We start from the raw sequence: 19258 nt of genomic DNA on the forward strand, positions 1-19258 counted from the left end.
TGACAGAAAGAGAAATAAGTCTACTCCTACCTCCTCTGTGTTATGGTGACTTTCTAGCTATGGGGCTGGAGTGAGTTGAGAGAAATTCAAGCCATGAACTGATGCTTCTGGACATGTTATCTCAGTTATTTTTCTGGATATCATTTAGAAATCTGTTACAGTGAATCCCATGTGCTTTTCTAACTTTCACACTTAGGTGTACCTTCACAACATGGATATTCTCAGTACCCAGGCATGAATTGAGATAGCATCCGGTTTAAGTTTGTTTTGACTTTCTGAAAACTTTAAAAACGTTGTTGGGCACTGGTAGTGCATGACATTTCTCCCAACAGTCACAAGACAGATACAGGCAGACCTCTGAGTTTGATGCCAGTCTGGTCTACAGAGTGCCAGCACAGGTAGGACTATGTAGAAAATCTGTTTAAAACAAACAAACAAACAAACAAACAAACCAGCAAACAAACAAACAAAGTAACATGTCAAAATTGTTTTTGTTTCAAAACTCACAATTAACAGTTTCTCTTGCATTTCTTTCTCACCTCATCCTTTACTTATGGTTACATAACTCATTTTTTAAATTATATATCTTAACAATCTTCATTATCAATTCACATTCTTTGAAAAATGGAAATTGTGGGTTCCTGTTCTGTTTTGTTGTAAGGTGTTTCCTTAAACCCCAGAATATTAATTTCTTTGAATATATAGGCAAATATATTTTGAAGTAGATAACTATAACTTTTCATCTTCTACCAACCTATATTATTATTCTTTCTCTCTATATGAATGGTTTTTCACTTTTAATGGAATGTTTTTATTTACATTTCAAATGTTATCCCCTTTCCAAGTATCCCTCCCTCCTAAACTCCTATCACATCTTCCCGCCCCCAGCTTCTATGAGGGAGCTTCTATCCTCCATCCACCTCCCCACTTCCACCTCCCCACCCTCAATCCCCCTACTCTGGGACATCTATCAAGCCTTCATAGGGCCAAGGACCTCTCCTCCCATTGTGACTTGGCAAGGCCGTCCACTGCTATATATGCAACTGGAGTCATATGTACTCCTTTGTTGATGGCTTAATCCCTGGGAGTTCTGGGATGTCTGGTTGGTTGGTAGATATTGATGTTCTTCCTATGGGGTTGCAAACCTTTCAAATACTTCAGTATTTTCTGTAACTCCTCCATTGGAGACACTGTGCTCACTCCATGGGTTGGCTGCTAACATCTGCCTCTGGTTTTTTGTTTTGTTTTGTTTGTTTGTTTGTTTTTGGTTTTTCAAGAGAAGGTTTCTCTGTATAGCCTCGGCTGTCCTGGAACTCACTCTGTAGACCAGGCTGGCCTTGAATTCAAAAATTCAAGGAATTTTGCCTCTGCCTCCCAAGTGCTGAGATTAAAGGTGTGTGCCACCATTGATGTTAAAAGTTATTAAGGAAATGTGATTGTTATTTCCTGTTATTTTTGTTGTTAGAGGTAGCATTATGTTTGTGTGCCTATCATCTTTTGGATTTGTTGAATGACTACTTTCTTGTTTTTTTTAAGGTGTAGTTTCCCTCATCTTGTTGGCGTTTTCCATCTATTATCCTTTGTAGGGCTGGATTTGTGGAAAGATATTGTGTAAATTTGGTTTTGTGGTGGAAGATCTTGTTTTTTCCATCTATGGTAATTGAGAGTTTTGCTGCATATAGTACTCTGGGTGGCATTTATGTTCTCTTAGGGTCTGTTCGGCACCTGTGCAGGAACTTCTGGCTTTCATAGTATCTGGTGAGAAGTCTGGTGTAATTCTTATAGGTCTGCCTTTATTTGTTGCTTGACTTTTTTTCCTTACTACTTTTAATATTCTTCCTTTACTTAATGTATTTGGTGTTTTGATTATTATGTGACAGGAGGAAGTTCTGTAGGCTTCTTCTATGTTCATGGGCATCTCTTTCTTTAGCTTAGTTTTCTTCTATAATTTTGTTGAAGATATTTACTGGCCCTTTAAGTTGGGAATCTTCACTCTCTTCTATACCTGTTATCCTTAGGTTTGGTCTTCTCCGTGTGTCCTGGATTTCTGGGATGATTTGGGTTAGGAGCTTTTTGCATTTTGCATTTTCTTTGACAGTTGTGTCAATGTTTTCTAAGGTATCTTCTGCCTCCAGATTCTCTCTTCTATCTCTTGTAATCTGTTGGTAAAGCTTGCATCTATGACTCCTGATCTCTTTCCTAAGTTTTCTAACTCCAGGGTTGTCTCTCTTTGTGATTTCTTTACTCTTTCTTTTTCTATTTTCAGATCTAGTATGCTTTTGATCATTTCCTTCACCTGTTTGATTGTGTTTTCTTATAATTCTTTAAGGGATTTTTGTGTTCCCTGCTTAAGGGCTTCTACCTGTTTCTCTGTGTTCTCCTGTTTTTCTTTAAGGAAATTATTTATGTCCTTCTTAAATATTGAAATACTGAATATTGCTTTTCCAGTGTGATGTTGTATCCCCAACATGCTATGGTTGGGGAATTGGGTTCTGATGATTCCAAATAACTTTGGTTTCTGTTGCTTCTGTTCTTATACTTTTCTCCCTCCATTTGATTATCTCTAGTGCTCTCTTGTCCTCACTACATCTGACTGGACCCTGTCCTTCCTGTAATCCTGGTTGCATCAGAATCTCTCAGAGTCCAGCTGTCTCTGTAATCCTGTGATTCCTGGATCCCATGATCCTGAGATTCTGGGTGTGTCAGAGTTCCTGGGAATCAAACTGCCACTGAGTCCCTGAGATGACCAAGCTCCTGGGATCCTGGGATCCTAAGATCCTGGTCATGCTAGAGCATCTGGGAGTGAAGCCTCCTTTGGGACCTGTGAAACTGGATGCCAAGTTCCCACCCAAGGCAGACCTGTGCAGAATGGAAGAAACCTGAGCCACTGGTTGGGTGGGGTTCCTTTGTCCCTGGATCCGGTTAGTCCCAGTTACTCCTGGTGGTGTTTAAACAGATGTTGTGTTCTCCTCACCCCTGATACTTAGATCCTGGGCATCCTAGAGCACCTGTGAGTGGAGCCTCCTCTGGGGACTGTGAGACTGACTGCCAAGTTCTAGCCCAAGGTAGCCTGGCAAAGACTGAAAGGTCTATATGAATTCTTAATGAATCACATATTCTTTATACAGCCAGAATTAATATTTTCAGGTTATATAACTACATTTTATACCATATTGTAAGTAACACTTAAAAATTTATGAAAGGAAACACAAGACACATATAAAATGATTTCCTGGAATAATGCTATACTGATACCTCTTAGACAAATGAGAAAACTTATATAATAAGTGTTTGGTTCTTCTTTCTGAACTAAATATAAAAGAAATGAAAATTCTAGATGTTAAGGTGAGAAAAGTTTATCTGAGAGAACCCTATCTCTGGTTCTTGCCTTTTACTCCTATATGCCTCTATAAAAATTACACAAACACACACACACACACACACACACACACAAGCCATCTTTTTCTTGTAGTTACAAAAACACCTAAGATCTCTGTGCTGGCAGTATTCCAGTCGGTTGAGAGCTAGAATTCATGTCCTCTTAGTGAAGATAAACAAACTGTCTTCCTACTCTCCTTATATAAGATCAATCCTCAGGCCACAGCTCCTTTTTCAGAGCTTAATAGCATCTGAAAGGCCCAGCCTTTTTATAATTTCAACACACAACATTAGGAGAAAAGTATTCAGATAAAAGCAAGCCCATGTAAAAATATTTGTTTCATTTAGATATTATAGTCAAGAGAAGTGTGTCATTGTTGCTGTAGGAGATTTAAACTGCTCAAATCGCCCCCCGCAGTAGTGGCAGGGGATTTACTCACTACCTGCCCAAATGTTCTGTATTCCTGAATGAAACACACACACACACACACACTTATATTAATATGCCTTAATCAGCTCAATGACTGAGCCAGTTCCAAATACCCAGTTGGCTAACAACTCTCCTTCAATATTCCTAAATTATTACTTATTAACATCTATATTCCATCATTGTTGCCCTAGACCCAGTTGGGGGTCATTCCCGGGGGTCACTCTTCCACTGCTGCTCTTACATGATTGCTATGCTTTCTCTTCTGCACCTCTCCTTTTGTGTCATGAGGTTTCTAAATCCTCCCTCCCTTTTTGAACTCTTTGCCAATGAATACTAAAGTTCTGCTCTTGTCTCCCTTTCCAGCCATTGGCCACTGGCAACTCTAATTTACCAATCCAAGCCAACTGGTGGCAGGAACTCTCAGCATCTTACATGTGGAATCTCACGCACTATTGGTAACCAATTAATATAATACAAGTATTAAACTAAATCCACAGCACAGCATATTATTTTCTTTTTTCTTTTATTAGATATTTTCTTTAATTACATTTCAAATGTTATTCTCTTTCCTAGTTCCCCCTCTGAAAATCCTGTTTCTCCTCCCCTCTCCCCCTGCTAACCAACCCACCCACTCCATTTTTCTGGCCCTGGCATTCCCCTACATTGGGGTATAGAGCCTTCTCAGGACCAAGAGTCTTTCCTCCTCTGTATTTGTCAGGCACTGGTGGAGCCTCTCAGGAGACAGCTATAAGAGACTTCTGTCAGCAAACACTTGGCATCCACAGAAGTGAGTAACCAACACCAAGATAAATGGAGGGAAACTTTAAGCAATCCCATTAAAATAAGGACTAGACAAAGCTTCCCACTCTCTCCCTACCTATTCAATATAGTACTTAAAGTCCTAACCAGAGCAATTAGACAACAAATGGAGATAACGGGGATACAAATCGAACAGAAAGAAGTCAAAATATCAGTATTTGCAGATGATATGATAGTATAAATACGTGACCCCAAAAACTCCACCAAAGAACTCCTAAACCTGATAAACAACTTCAGCAAAGTACCTGGATATAAAATTAACTCAAAGAAAACAATTAACTCAAACAAAACAATTTCTCATTTACTCAAATAAAACAATTCCTCTATACAAAGGATAAACAGTCTGAGAAAGAAATTAGGAAAACAACACCCTTCACGATAGTTACAAATAATATAAAATACCTTGGCGTGACTCTAAGCAAGTGAAAGATCTGTATGATAAGAACTTTAATTCTCTGAAGAAAGGAATCCACAACACGTCATTATACAAAGTTTCCTGTGCAAGTCTGGAAGTCTTTGTGTAGGGTGCATCCCCACAAGATGAAATGGCAAGATGTACAACTGTAAAGATAATTCAGAAACTGTTTCAGAGTCAAGAGGAAAACGCAAATCCCTTTCTCTTGTCATCAGATGTAGGAATCACGGAAGTATTATATATGAATTATTCAACATTATCTTTATTGCCTTGTAATTGTATTGTGCTGTTCATAAGTCATATAAAGCTCAGTTGACAAAGCACACAGAGAGCAAAGGTTATTGTGGGGACTGTACTGCTGATTTTAACTACTTCTAATTCTAACTCCGGTGATATTATATATGTAAAAGTTAGTTTGTAATATCCAAACACAACGTTTCCAAAAAGTGAAGTTTTTCCAAACAATGATGTGAAGTCAATGTTTTCACTCAAATTATGTCATAGCTGAGCAAATCCAGTGCTCCAAAAAGCAATAGAATGTGCAGTTTGCCTATTATCAATGATGTAGCAGGTACCATGAGGACTAGGTGATGCTCACAGGAAGTATGGCAACTATTTCTTATGACCTAAAAAGGATCCAGAGATTTCTTTTCCCTGGGGTTACACATGTTACTCAGACTGATTCAGATTTATAATTTAAGACTGCTATTATGTACATGCAAATATTCAAGTACCGTGTTTTATCTCTAGCCTCAAACTCCATATCATAAATTTGTTTACCAAATGATTCTGTAAACATCAGTTGGAAAAGAAATGGGACAGACGTTTGTTTGCATTTCACAAATATATATAGTTATCCTCAGTTTGTATATGATTTCAAGGTTCAGAACTTTGTATGAAGTAATCACTTAAGAGCTTCATCCCTCAAAATGACAGTTCTTCCTATCTCAACAGTTAGTAGTTGCCTTTAGTTTTCTGTGTACTGGTGGGGTCACATGGGATTTCTTCTTTCCACATTAGTATGTTTGTTTATTGATATTGCCCTTATTTAGGCAGGCATACTGTTGAGGTATGATGGAAGTACCTTCCCTGTTATTTCTAGCCTCTCCTAGTGGATTCCCTGGCCCTCTGACTATGACAGTATTCTCGTCTTTAATGTGAGAAAATATGGAAGGAAAACATTACCTGTATACAGTGTTGTTTTTCTCTTTTCCACCAACCGTCTGTGCAGCACTGTGGTACAGGGAATATTGTTGGTATTTCTTTTGCATATGAAAATGCCAGTACTTAGAGTGCTCAACTGTATCATTCATTCAGTCAGTCTGAAAAATAACAAATTTCCACCATGTCCTCCTCTCAGGGGCTACTTGATGTTGCCTGTACTAGAGATATAACAGTTTCAGGGGAGGAAGAATTGAATTATACCACCAACATAGCCATGTGAACAGAATTTGTATTCTTCTATTGCCACTAACTCATGAGGAAGCCCTGAAATTCACTTTGTGAGCTGGTTACTTTACTTTCTTACCCGTAGAGCATCCTTTAATCACATATAGTCTTTTATTTTTATTTATTTATTTATTTATGTTTGGTTGGTTGGTTGGTTGGTTGGTTTTTTTCGAGACAGGGTTTCTCTGTATAGCCCTGGCTGTCCTGGAACTCACTCTGAAGACCAGGCTGGCCTCGAACTCAGAAATCTGCCTGCCTCTGCCTCCCAAGTGCTGGGATTAAAGGTGTGTGCCACCATGTCCGGCACATGCAGTCTTGACAGTCAACAGTACTTTGCTGTCTCCAAAGTTCATCCTCTTGAACTGGTATGATGGAGTTATAATTTTTTTAAGAAAGGTGGAGAAATGTTATGTGTTAAGGAAACTCAACACTTTGTGCTGCGCTGGGCCTATAGAATTTTGTTTGTGGAGATATATTGTTCCATTGAAAAATATTCAACATTCCTTTGATATTCCCTTTAATAGTCAAGTTAATCTGGCACATTCTGAAAGCAGCTACATCTTCACTGAAACTTGCCGAGACCTCCCAGCCTCCAGGTTTATCAAAGCCTCTCATCTTTATCTCAGTTTATGGAAGGTGCTCTCAGCTTTCAAACAACTTGGGTTCCCTTCTGAGAGGAATGTCTTGAATGTGACTAGGGATAGTCTTTCAGTCTGCTTCTAAGATGTAGCAGTGTGTGGCAACTTTGTGACTACCACACTGAACTAAATTTACCTTTCTGTACCTTAAGGGCCTTCTAAAGTCCAGGTTTCTTCTGAATTGTGGTGAAACCTGTCAAGATCACCCCCAAATTAGGATAAACTTAATCCAAATTAAATATTGGTAGTCCTGTTGGTAGGACTTACAAACACATGTATGCTCATACCACTGCGCTAGTCACTCACACACAACCTCAGGTGGAGTAGGGAATTAGTCAGTAGAGGTCTGACAAACTGCTTCCTCCACATGCTGCTCTGTCAGGCGGCACAGCTTCTTGGGCGTCAGAAGTAATTACATGGATTTTCTGTCTTGTACTTGCAAAAACACAGCCCAGCACTGAGCTGCTGCTGGCTTGTTGCTGACAAAGCCCTTGGCTCTAGCAGGCAGCAGGCTCCAGGAGAATGTTTACATGATCTTTTAAGAATTCAAACCCCAAGTAGGCACAGGAGGTACCACAGGGCATAAGATAGGCAAGAGCTCATATGGAGAAGGAGGAAATGCAGACTTATAAATTCAAGCACAACACTCCATAGGAGGCGGGTTGGCACAAAACCGGGAGAATTACTGTGGAAAAGGCAACAATAATCCATGTATTAATAAGTTTCAGTTTCTTTCCTTTCATCCATCAGAATAATTGTTCAGCTAGTCATATCTGTTTTGCTTTCTATTGATTCATCAATCAATCAATCAATCAAATATTAATAAATCCTGCATGTTCTGAATTCTGGGCTGGGCAATCTGTTTGTGATTTAGGGACTGAAGCATTAAGCACACATCGCTAACACTATCTCACAGAGGATGTGGGAAGACAATTGTTCATTAGAGGGAAATAAAAAATAGAAGCTCATCATTGAAATGAACCCAAATCAATGTAGAGTATAAACTCAAATGTGAAGCCTATAACCACTCTTCTCGAACACTCTGTTTTCTCTAGCCCATATTTTAATGGCAATTAAAATGAAGAAATGGAATTTAGAATGAGAAATTAATAGAAAATATGTGTGTGTGTGTGTGTGTGTGTGTGTGTGTGTATGCTTGTTAACTTTGGTTGCCAAGTCAACCAGGTTGAGAAATGTTTTGAGCAGACCCTAGTGTATCATTAAATGTATTCCTGGGGAAGATTGGCATGTGTATCATAAACAAGATATATGAGGAACAACATTACTGAAGGCAACAGGTTTCAAAAGCTCAAGACAGTAGAAAACAATTGCAGAAGGAAGACGTCATCCCATGCTCATAGTGAATTCATCTGAGCAGATGCATCATCTTGTTGTGGTGTCCCATTGGTAACAAGCCACACACTTCTTAGCTTCTGGATATCTATTTGTACTTGCAACTGTACAGAGAGAGATAGGGCATCCAGTGTTATCCCATTACAGCATCTTTGGTGCCCTTTGGTCAGTACCTTCAAGATATTTGAACTGAGAAGCTCTAGATGTACATTGATCTCTAAACTATAGAACAATTGTAGTATATCCAGTTATGAATGGTGTGAGCCAATACAATAAGCCTCATTTATCACCATCTATACTGTACTCATTTTTCTTCAGAAATCTTAGTTAATTCAGATATTGACTCCATTGTGAGCAAAATGGGACAGGAATGAACCAAAGTGAGATATATTTCAGCTCTATGAAGTGCTCTGTGTGCTGAAGAGTTGCCTCGGTACAGATATGAAGACAGAACATCCACGGATTTTTACATTGCCTTGTAATATTCTATTGGGGATTCAAGTGTGTATATATGCATTGCATGCAGATTTGTTATTTGTGAGATGTATAAGTTATGTGAACAGAAAACTCCAGACACTCAGGCTGTTCATCCTCAGGTTAGATAAACAATACTGGCTACTCCATCTGGCCTAGGTGATATTTGCTGGTAGCATCAGACATACATTGGTTTCTGAAATTCCCACTGGATGAGTCTATGGATTTATTTTTATACCACCATATGGATCTTTTGCAGCATATAGAAATGAAGGTATGGTTTGGGGAGAAAGCTCAATAGCCAAAGCACTTGCCATACATACCAGGGGATTTGAATTTGGATCCCAATAACCATATAAAGTCAGTCACACTAGCGTATGCAGTTTTAGTGTCCATACAATTAGAATAAGCAGTCCCATAGAAGCTTCGGGAAAGTTAAACTGGTATATACAGTGGTAAACACCAAGAGACTGTGCTTCAAATGGGGTAGAAAGTGGCAGCATCTGATGTTTGCCTCTGACTTCCACAAATGTATAAAGAGACACATAGCTAAGTCCACATGCACTAGCATGTCAATACTTGCACACCTGTACACGTACACATAAAGAGCATTTAAAAACGATGCATATGTTAAAAAGACTCATGGCGTATAACTACTAATTAGCTCTATGACCTTGAAAATATTTCTTGCCTTGTCTGGACTTCTTTGATATACTCTAATATTCTGACCATGTTTAAATACACTGAATTGATGTAATGTTAATGGATTTTTCCCACCAATATCTATCAAACAATCAGCCTGCAAAATTTCCATCATTAAGGAAGTTTAGGTTTCGGGTTTTTATGTAAGCTATTTTTATGTATCCCTTTCTCCCTGACCTTATGAAAACCTCCCTTTATCCCCAGGCCTCACTCATGTCAACCTCTACATGAAACTTTGATTCCTTCAGCTTCATCCTGAATTTCCTTTCATATCCTCAACTCAAACAAACAAACAAACAAAAAACCCAGTGGTAAGAGGACAGGTCCTAAAGGCTCCATGATATAATAATGTCCCTTAATAGTCCCTCTCTCTCATGTACTCTCTCTGTTTTTAAAAGAAACAAGGCATATTAAGTCACTTGACTAACAAATTGCTATTGATACTTTTGTTATGTCTCTCAAGAGTTGGATATGAACAAGGAACATAAAAAAATTCACATTGCCGGGTGTGGTGGCGCACGCCTTTAATCCCAGCACTCGGGAGGCAGAGGCAGGCAGATTTCTGAGTTCGAGGCCAGCCTGGTCTACAAAGTGAGTGCCAGGACAGCCAGGGCTACACAGAGAAACCCTGTCTCAAAAACCAAAAAAAAAAAAAATTCACATTAAGACACATGTTTTCTAATGCCAGAGATTAAATATATATATATATAAACTTCAGGAGTATAGAAAAGTCCTTGTTAATTGATTTGTCCCGAATCGCGACTCCCATATCTAGACTGCCTTCTCAATGTGTATTTCTCTTGATTATGCCAGTCTCTCCCAGGCAACATGATAAGCCCTCATAATTATAAATCCACATATAATTCAAAGTAGACATTTTCACTAAAATATATGTAACCTTTCTACATTTTGACAGATTAGACGTGTATGTATCTGTTAATATGATCTGTCACTTGTAAGTAAATGTACAGAAAACATATTAATTACATCAGTTATCAAATATGTTATAGGTAATGTTTCCTTACTATATAGTCACTATATAGTTTTGTTTTGTTTTGTTTTGTTTTGTTTTGTTTTGTTTCATCATGCTGTTTAGTCTAGCATGTTCCCTACAAAGCCTTGTAAAAATACTTTTCCAGCATGTCTCCTAGAGACCATTTCACCCCCTGCTCTGTTTGGCCTCTGGCCTCGTGTCTCTCTCTTCCGCAATGATGAGGTGGATGGATTCCTGTTCCTCAGGGAAGAGAGATCCATGTTTTTTTGCCCTTGCCAATAACAAAAATGTTGGAAAGCTGAGTGGCAAAGCTGTTGCCATTGGCATCTTTCTCATGAATCACATCAAAAGAGCCAGGATGTCTCTCTCTGTTGGTGATTACACCAATTCTTCCCAAGTTAGCACCTCCAGTCACCATACATAGGTTCCCAGTGTTGAACGTGATGAAATCAGTTATTTTGCCTGTCTCCAAATCCATCTGAATGGTGTCATTTACCTTGATGAGGGGATCGAATAATACGAGCATTATGTGTTACCAGATGTAGGACTCCTTTTGTGCCCACAAAGATCTTTCTCACTTTGCACAACTTGTACTTGGCCTCCTTGGGTGTAATATGATGAACTGCAAAGCGACTCTTTGTGAGGAGCGGGTGTGGCAGCAGTCCCAAGATGGCGCCCGGGACTACAGCTAAGTCTTATGACTTGCACCTGACTTCCTCATACACCTGAAAATAAGCCACAACCATCGTGAGAGCTGCGCAGGTGCATCATGTTACTGGTGAATCCATATTTGGTGGAGACATGCCCCTGCCGCCCTGATTAGCTGAAGCTGAGTGCCTGGTGAGGTGACGTGGCCTGCTGTGAGTGGATGGGGGCTGAGAATATATAAGAGTGAGAGGCCCGGGTTAGAGAGAGAGATAAAGTGGAAGGATAAAGTTGAAGCGAGAGAGATGAAGACTGAAGTTTGCTGAATAAACTGTTACAAGGACTGGTGGTCGTGTTGTTCTTGCTTGTCGAGAGTGGGCTTGACAACTCTTGGTGTTACAGATCAGATAGAAGTTCTTTCCAGTCTTTTCTATGCTGATGACATCCATAAACCAAGCAGGGCAGGTTATATAGTTTCAGACTTTTCCATCAATTTTAATGAATCGCTGCATTCAAATATTTTTTAACTTCATCTCCCGTCAGGGTATACTTAAGTCTGTTCTTTAGGAAAATGGTCAGAAGCAAGCAATCCCTTAGCTTGTGAAGAACGGTGGATGGATGAGGAGCAAACACTCCAGTTAAGTATCCAGCATCCGAAGTTTTGTAGCAGCTACCTGCTTCAGATATTTCTTGGGACCACAAGCCATGGCTGCACTGGGAATGGGAAAAGATAGTATATAGGTTTTATTCTATTCCCATTTTAAGGATTGGATATAGAACTGAAATTTGAGAAAATGTCAGTTAACTGGTTCAAATTTCCATGCAGCATGTCACAGGTCAGATGAAGACACACATGTAGCTTGGAATTCAAGCTCTTTCCATTATTTAGGTTTCATAAACTCAGTGTAGCCCCCAATCAGATCTTAGAAACTTACAAAATTTGAAATACTGTTTCCAAAGGAATCAACAAATTCTCTATTACATAACAGTTGAAGGTGAAAGGCACTGCGATGATTTGAAAGACTTACAAGAGTTAAATACAGGCATTCCCATGAATCATAAAAATGCTGTCAGTGACATATTTGTATGAAATATTTTTTGTTTTACTTAAAGAATATATGGAAAAATATTCTCCTGTTGAATCAAGGAAAGGAGTAGCAGAAAGTCCCACATGAAATCAACACATGTAGATAACAAATAGGGAAAATGCCCCCTTACTTTCATTAGAATCTTGTTCATATTACTGAGGAAACAATCAGGAATATGTAGCATATTACATGTGTCTGAGAGTGCAAGACACTAAAGGCTAAATCAGTATGGTGCTCTAAAAAGGAAGGAATGTGGACTGAGTCATTTGTATTTTCCATGTTTTTCCTTTAAACTCTAAAATCTCTGAAAGCTGGAACTAGAATACTGGAGTTTTCCCTTCCCAACCAATGAAAAAAGAGACTCACGTATTAACAAAAAACATGAGAGAAACCTCTCTTCTTCTATTCAACCAAATCAAAGTCCATAAGGAAAGATGGCTTGTGTGAGGTTCAGTGTGAAATATACCCAGTTGGTGGTTTTGAAGATTGGCTCTAATTATAGGTAACCTTGGAAGTGGTGGAAATGTTGGAGAGTAGATGCCCTGGTAGAAGTATGTTGCTGGAAGCATGCACAAACAGACTATAATGAGACTATATGTTCAGTTCTTTTTTCTACTCTGCCTACTATCCACCCTATCAAATGTTCATTCCATATGACTGCAAGTCCAGACACCAAACTATACTTTGAAAGCATGAGACAAAAATCAAACTTCTTTTTTGCAAGTTCCATTGCCAAGTACTTTGATGTGGAGATGAGAAAAGCAACTATCACACCCTTCCTCTACTTCATTTGGTTTCTGACTGGATAATCAGAACCTTGTCCTTAGGAACAGAGGGCAGGTGACATCAAAGATGCAAAATCTGCTTGACTTGTGGGTTTATTGGTAGGCTTAAAATTTTCAAAACCTACTTTAGTAAGGGTTCTCAAATGGTTTGACCCCACTTCTAGATCACCTTCCAAAGGTAGGGAAAAAAAGATTATAAGAAAGACAAGGGGATGTGGTTCTTTTTAGAAGTAGTTCTTTGGGGGCAAGTCCAATCCTGGTTTGTCACTATACTAGAAGTCCAGTTCAGTAGTTTCAGTCCAGTCCAGTTCAAAGTGGCACCAAACATGAGTCAGCAAAGGCAGCAGGATTCAGCAGAAACTGCCAGGCCTCCTTAAACTCAGCACAAGTTAGTGGGAGTGGCCAGGAGCAGTGGGAATGGCAGAAGTTCTCTGCTGTGCTGCTCTCAGCAATGTGAAGATCAGTGAAGATGGGAGAACGCTGAAGCATTGCACAGCTAGCTCTCCAAGTGCTGTGTCACTGTGCTCGAGTCTTACTTATACTCTCTCCAAATATCACATGTCCTCTCATGGGTTTTGACTCAGTAAAGCATCATGTGAGTCTACTTCAGAAAAGCATCATGTGAAGTCTGTATCACATGACACAACCACGAATTTCCACTTCACTCCTTAAAGAAAATTTCCTGTCTGACAGACAAGGAAAGAATAATAGACAAGCACAGCAAACCACATAAAACAGTGAGCTAGCAGGGTGCTGAATATAATACCCACTAAAGTTAACTAGGTGTATTCAAGATCATTATTTATTCATTCAGATAGTATGTGGGAGCCTAAATGACTGTTCTAGTCTTTGTTCTGGATACGCATTTTAAAATAGCCCCATCCCTCTGGAACTTGTGCTTTCTGGTAAGGCAATATTATACCAATGAAGTCAGAGTGAAATATTATGAACAAGAATTTTGGGGAATTGTGAATGTTTTAATATTTTTTCACAATAAAAGTCTTTAACAGAATTAAAATATAAAGTCAGAAAAATCCTGTAAGAACTAGAACAAAATTATAAATTTACAACTAAAAATGAATATATAAGATAAGGAGTCAAAAGAAAATGCCCAATGTTAAATTGGGATATACAAAAGAAAGGAAAATGAGAGGATTTCCCCAGTACAGGAGAATGCCAGGGCCAAGAAGCCAAAGTGGGTGGGTAGGGAAACAGGGCGGAGGGAGGTTATAGGGAACTTTCAGGATAGCATTTGAAATGTATATAAAGAAAATATCTAATAAAAATAAAAATAAATAAATAAATAAATAAATAAATAAGACTTTTTGAAATAACAATAAAGTAAAATGTCCCGAGTCTCATAGTTTTCCAAATTGATAAGACCCTTTAAATTAATCCATAACTTTTATGTTTGAATATTTTTGAACACTGGGATGGTGGTCTAATTTTATACAATGAAAAATTGTTGCCACAGTCAATAAAAGAATAGAAGATCAGAAATTTCATACCAGCAATGTGGAAAACTGAAAGATAAAAATAGATGCCTATCAAAGTCTGAAAATACCTTTTTTAAAATTTTATTTATTTATTTATTTATTTATTTATTTATTTCCCAGTTCCAGAAAGAGATAGAACTGGGGATTTATTTATTTTTCTCTTTTATTTTCAAGTTTTTGTTAGATATTTTCTTCATTTACATTTAAAATGTTATCCCAAAAGTCCTTTATATCTCCCTCTGCCCTGCTCCCCTACCCACCCACTCCCACTTCTCGGCCCTGGCATTCCCCTGTAATGGGGCTTATAAAGTTTGCAAGACCAAGGGGCCTCCTTTCCCAATGATGGCCGACTAGGCCATCTTCTGCTACATATGCAGCTAGAGAAATGAGCTCTGTGGGTACTGGTTAGTTCATACTTTTGCTAAGTAGAATTTATTTATGGATAATAAATCAAACAATTGCAAGACTGAATGGATATTTGCATGGAAATGTTCTTGTGTAATTCTTTACACATATACATACACACACATATACTTTCTAAGAGGCAACTGGAATATTATTCACCTGTCCATATTAAAGGAAGAAATGTGCAGAGGATGATAGTAAGAACTGAAATGTTTACTGCTACCTTGAAGAAAAACATAATGTACATATATATTCTAAAATGCAAATTTTATACCTGTGATTAGTTTTAGTGTTGTAGATATTTTTATGATGTTGTATGACTTCTCTCTCAGAGAAAATTACTTGCCAACAGTCCTTCAGTGATGCACTTTTGTTATAACAATGTGTTTGCCAGATTTCCCCCACTATAACAAATGTCAGGAAAAGAAAATCAATCCATAAAAAAAGTGATTTATTTTGGCTGATGGTCTAAGAGGCCCATGTGCAGTTGGCCCTATGACTTTGACCATTATCATCGGAAAAAATGACAGAGAAATTACTCATCTTACAATCAGAAGGTGCAGAGAGAATAAAGAAGACTAAGATACTGAGTACAATTCAGTAGAACATGCCCTAACCACCTGCAGACTTCCTAGATGTTTCATCTCTCTTTCAATATGTGTTGTTTTATTTTTGAGAGTATAATATAATTACATTTTGCCCTTCCCTTTATTCCATTAAAATCTGCCCACACATCCCTCCTCACTGTCCTTCACATTAATGGCCTTTTTTTTTCCAGTGTGTGTGTGTGTGTGTGCCTGTACATATTTATTCCTAACTGTTACTCGCCGAGATCAAATAAAGTTATTTTTATATACATTTTCAGAGATGACTGCCACTGGAAAACATGTTTATGTTCTTCTCTGGAAAAGACTACCTCTCCTACCCCCACCTTTTTCATTTGATTTCACCTCTTCTGAATGTAGTTTGGCATATACATTAGTCAGCTTACATTTGGACAGTTATGTTGGCAAAACTACAGATATGAATTCTGATGTAACTAGAAGACACAATCTCAGAGTAAAACCATTGGTCCTCTGGCCCTTAAGGTTTTTTGGCCTCCTCTTCTTAAGTGTTCCCTGGACCTAAGGTTTGTTAACATTTTGTAGATGCATCTACTGGGACTGGGCTCCACAGGTTTGACTTTTCATCAGACGTAGTTTTCTTTCTTTCTTTCTTTCTTTCTTTCTTTCTTTCTTTCTTTCTTTCTTTCTTTTTTTTTAAGTTTTTTTTTTTTTAGGTTTTTTTTTTAGGTTTTTTTTGTTTTTTTTTTTTTTGCTGTTTTTTAAATTAGGTATTTTCCTCATTTACATTTCCAATGCTGTCCCAAAAGTCCCCCATACCCTCCCCCCAATCGCCTCCCTACCCACCCACTCCCCCTTTTTGGCCCTGGCATTCCCCTGTACTGGGGCATATAAAGTTTGCAAGTCCAATGGGCCTCTCTTTCCAGTGATGGCCNACTAGGCCATCTTTTGATACATATGCAGCTAGAGACAAGAGCTCCGGGGTTCTGGTTAGTTCATATTGTTGTTCCACCTATAGGGTTGCAGTTCCCTTTAGTTACTTGGGTGCTTTCTCTAGCTCCTCCATTGGGGGCCCTGTGATCCATTCAATAGCTGACTGTGAGCATCCACTTCTGTGTTTGCTAGGCCCCGGCATTGTCTCACAAGAGACAGCTATATATGGGTCCTTTCAGCAAAATCTTGTTAGTGTATGCAATGGTGTCAGTGTTTGGAAGCTGATCATGGGATGGATCCCTGGATATGGCAATCACTAGATGGTCCATCCTTTAGTCACAGCTCCAAATTTTGTCTCTGTGACTCCTTCCATGGGTGTTTTGTTCCCAATTCTAAGAAGGGGCAAAGTGTCCAGACTTTGGTCTTCATTCTTCTTGAGTTCATGTGTTTAGCAAATTGTATAGATCTCCCATGCTCATGGATTGGCAGGATCAATATAGCAGATGTAGTTTTCTATAGTGGTGTTTGTATCAAATAATGTTCAGTTTTATTCAGTAACGATGATTTCTCTAACACTGGTTAGTCAGCTAGGTTTTTAGGACTCAGCAAGACATCCCTTTTGTTGAGCATTTCTTAAGCCCTATTGTGGAGCTGTTGGCTACCCTTACATTATGTTTGTCACTATACACCCTTAAAATTATCATGCCAGGGGAGTCATTGATTTGGTCTACATTGTCATAGCTGAGTAAGTCTATTGGTTGCCTCTTCTTTGTGGAAATTTATATAGTACTTTCTGGAACCTTGAAAGTTAATCCTTAGGAGTGAGACTTTGGGATATTACAGGTTAGAGTCTTCAGGTCCTGCTTCTAAGTACATGGTGTCTTCAGAAACAAGAATTTAACCAAACAGTCACCTCTGGAAATAACCAAGGGCAACAGCAATAGGCTACATGTTTTGGGGAGTCTCTAAGACAGCACTGACTAACAACTCCAGGGAAGACTTCTCTTGAGTAGTTTTGGGCCTAGTATCTCATGTAAGGCCCAAGCCTTTGTCCTTTGGAGCTTGATCTCAGGAGCATAGATTTCAACAGTCACAATCCAACACATTATTAATACACCATCCATTATAGAATCAGTTTGACATGGGTCATTTACCACTCCTGAAAATTGGAAAGACCTACTACTTCCAGTCTCTTTGCTTGGAATGACATCTATCATCTTGAATGACCTTCGAGTGTCTCCACTTCTTACTTGCACTTGGATTGACATAGTCAGTACTTGTCCAAGGTCTGCAGCTCTTGTGCTTTCCTTTTATGTGTCTATAAGCTTTGTAGTGGTATAGTGCATTCTTCCTTTTCTGACAGAAAAATGAGGTGGTCAGTGAAATGTAATTTATACTTAATCAACTAGCATGCTTTTGGTTATTAGTAATCATTTAGATGCTTCATTTAGATATCTCAATTAATCTGTCAAGCAAGCATAAGCAGTAGAGTTTCTTACACATATGAAATAACCCATCAGTATAAATTAATTGGAGAAATGTTAACATTTGGTCATCTCAAGACTGAGCTAAAATTCAGATCTATATTAGTTTCACGTCTTCCTAGCACCTGCTTGAGTAATAGGCCTTCATCATGCAATCCAAAGTGTGAACTCAGATCTTTTCTGGTCTGACCACAGCCAGTGATATGGTGTCTAGAAAAGACCTTGGGCATTTTTTTTTCATCCAGGTGTTGTCAGTGGCATTGTGGGAAGGTATGAGGTCTCTGAATCCCCTAATACATGCACTTCAGGGTGATCATTTTTAATATCAGTCACCTTTGAATGTTAGACATGAACTTTCTTAATTGTCACTCTTTATGCTAACATATTTTAAAATTCATCTTTTTCTCTCTGGATGTCTACCTCCAGCATCCACATTTAAAGTAAATGACAATGATACTGCATTTGTGTATTACCATTTCTTTATAGTTTTGACAAGAACAAACAAATGTCAATATTAACTCAGCTAAACCCACTTAAATTGTAGCTTTGTTTTAAACATTGCATAAAATGGGTAGACACAATCAATACTGGAAATGGCACAAAAATTAATCAGACAAGTTACTTTATTTAGAAACTTTTAATGAATAATTCTTAAAGGTGGGAACTATAAATGATGTCTTGTTTTGACAGTGTTTATTTTAAAAAAGAGAAATCTTGGAGTATATAGAAAAATCATTTTTAAAGACAAAGAAATTTAATATAATTAAAATATAATAAAATTATAAATAATTAAAAATATTTATTCTTCTTGAAAAGTAGAATTCTCTGTTATGGCTGTAGTTTCTATTATTTCCATTTTATATTGAAAAATGAAAAAAGTTAAATAGTATCTAAAGAAACATCAATTCCGATGCATTTTCAGTTTAAATAATCTCCATTCAACAATGACATTTGCATTAAAAAGAATTATTTTTTATTTTTCCTTTTATTTATAAGTATACATTCAGAGAAGCCATCACAATAACTAAACAAGTGCATGCATTAACAAAGAAACATAGATCAATAGATATAATTTGACATATATGCACTGTTCTGTATAAAAACATTGGTAGTCTAAAAGCTGAGTAAGCATAACTGCAAAAATATGCTTTACAGACACAATGTTGGCACATGGTTAAATAACCAGATGTCAGAGAAAAAAAATTCA

General features: G+C 38.0%; 1 pseudogene; it reads right to left on the reverse strand.

Moving 5' to 3' along the window:
* Positions 1 to 10817: 10817 nt before the first annotated feature.
* LOC110285035 lies at positions 10818 to 12004 on the reverse strand (annotated as a pseudogene).
* Between the last annotated feature and the right edge of the window lie 7254 nt (positions 12005 to 19258).

This window comes from Mus caroli, chromosome 18 (assembly GCF_900094665.2).
Source record: "Mus caroli chromosome 18, CAROLI_EIJ_v1.1, whole genome shotgun sequence".
In the NCBI taxonomy this organism is placed as follows: Eukaryota; Metazoa; Chordata; class Mammalia; order Rodentia; family Muridae; genus Mus; species Mus caroli.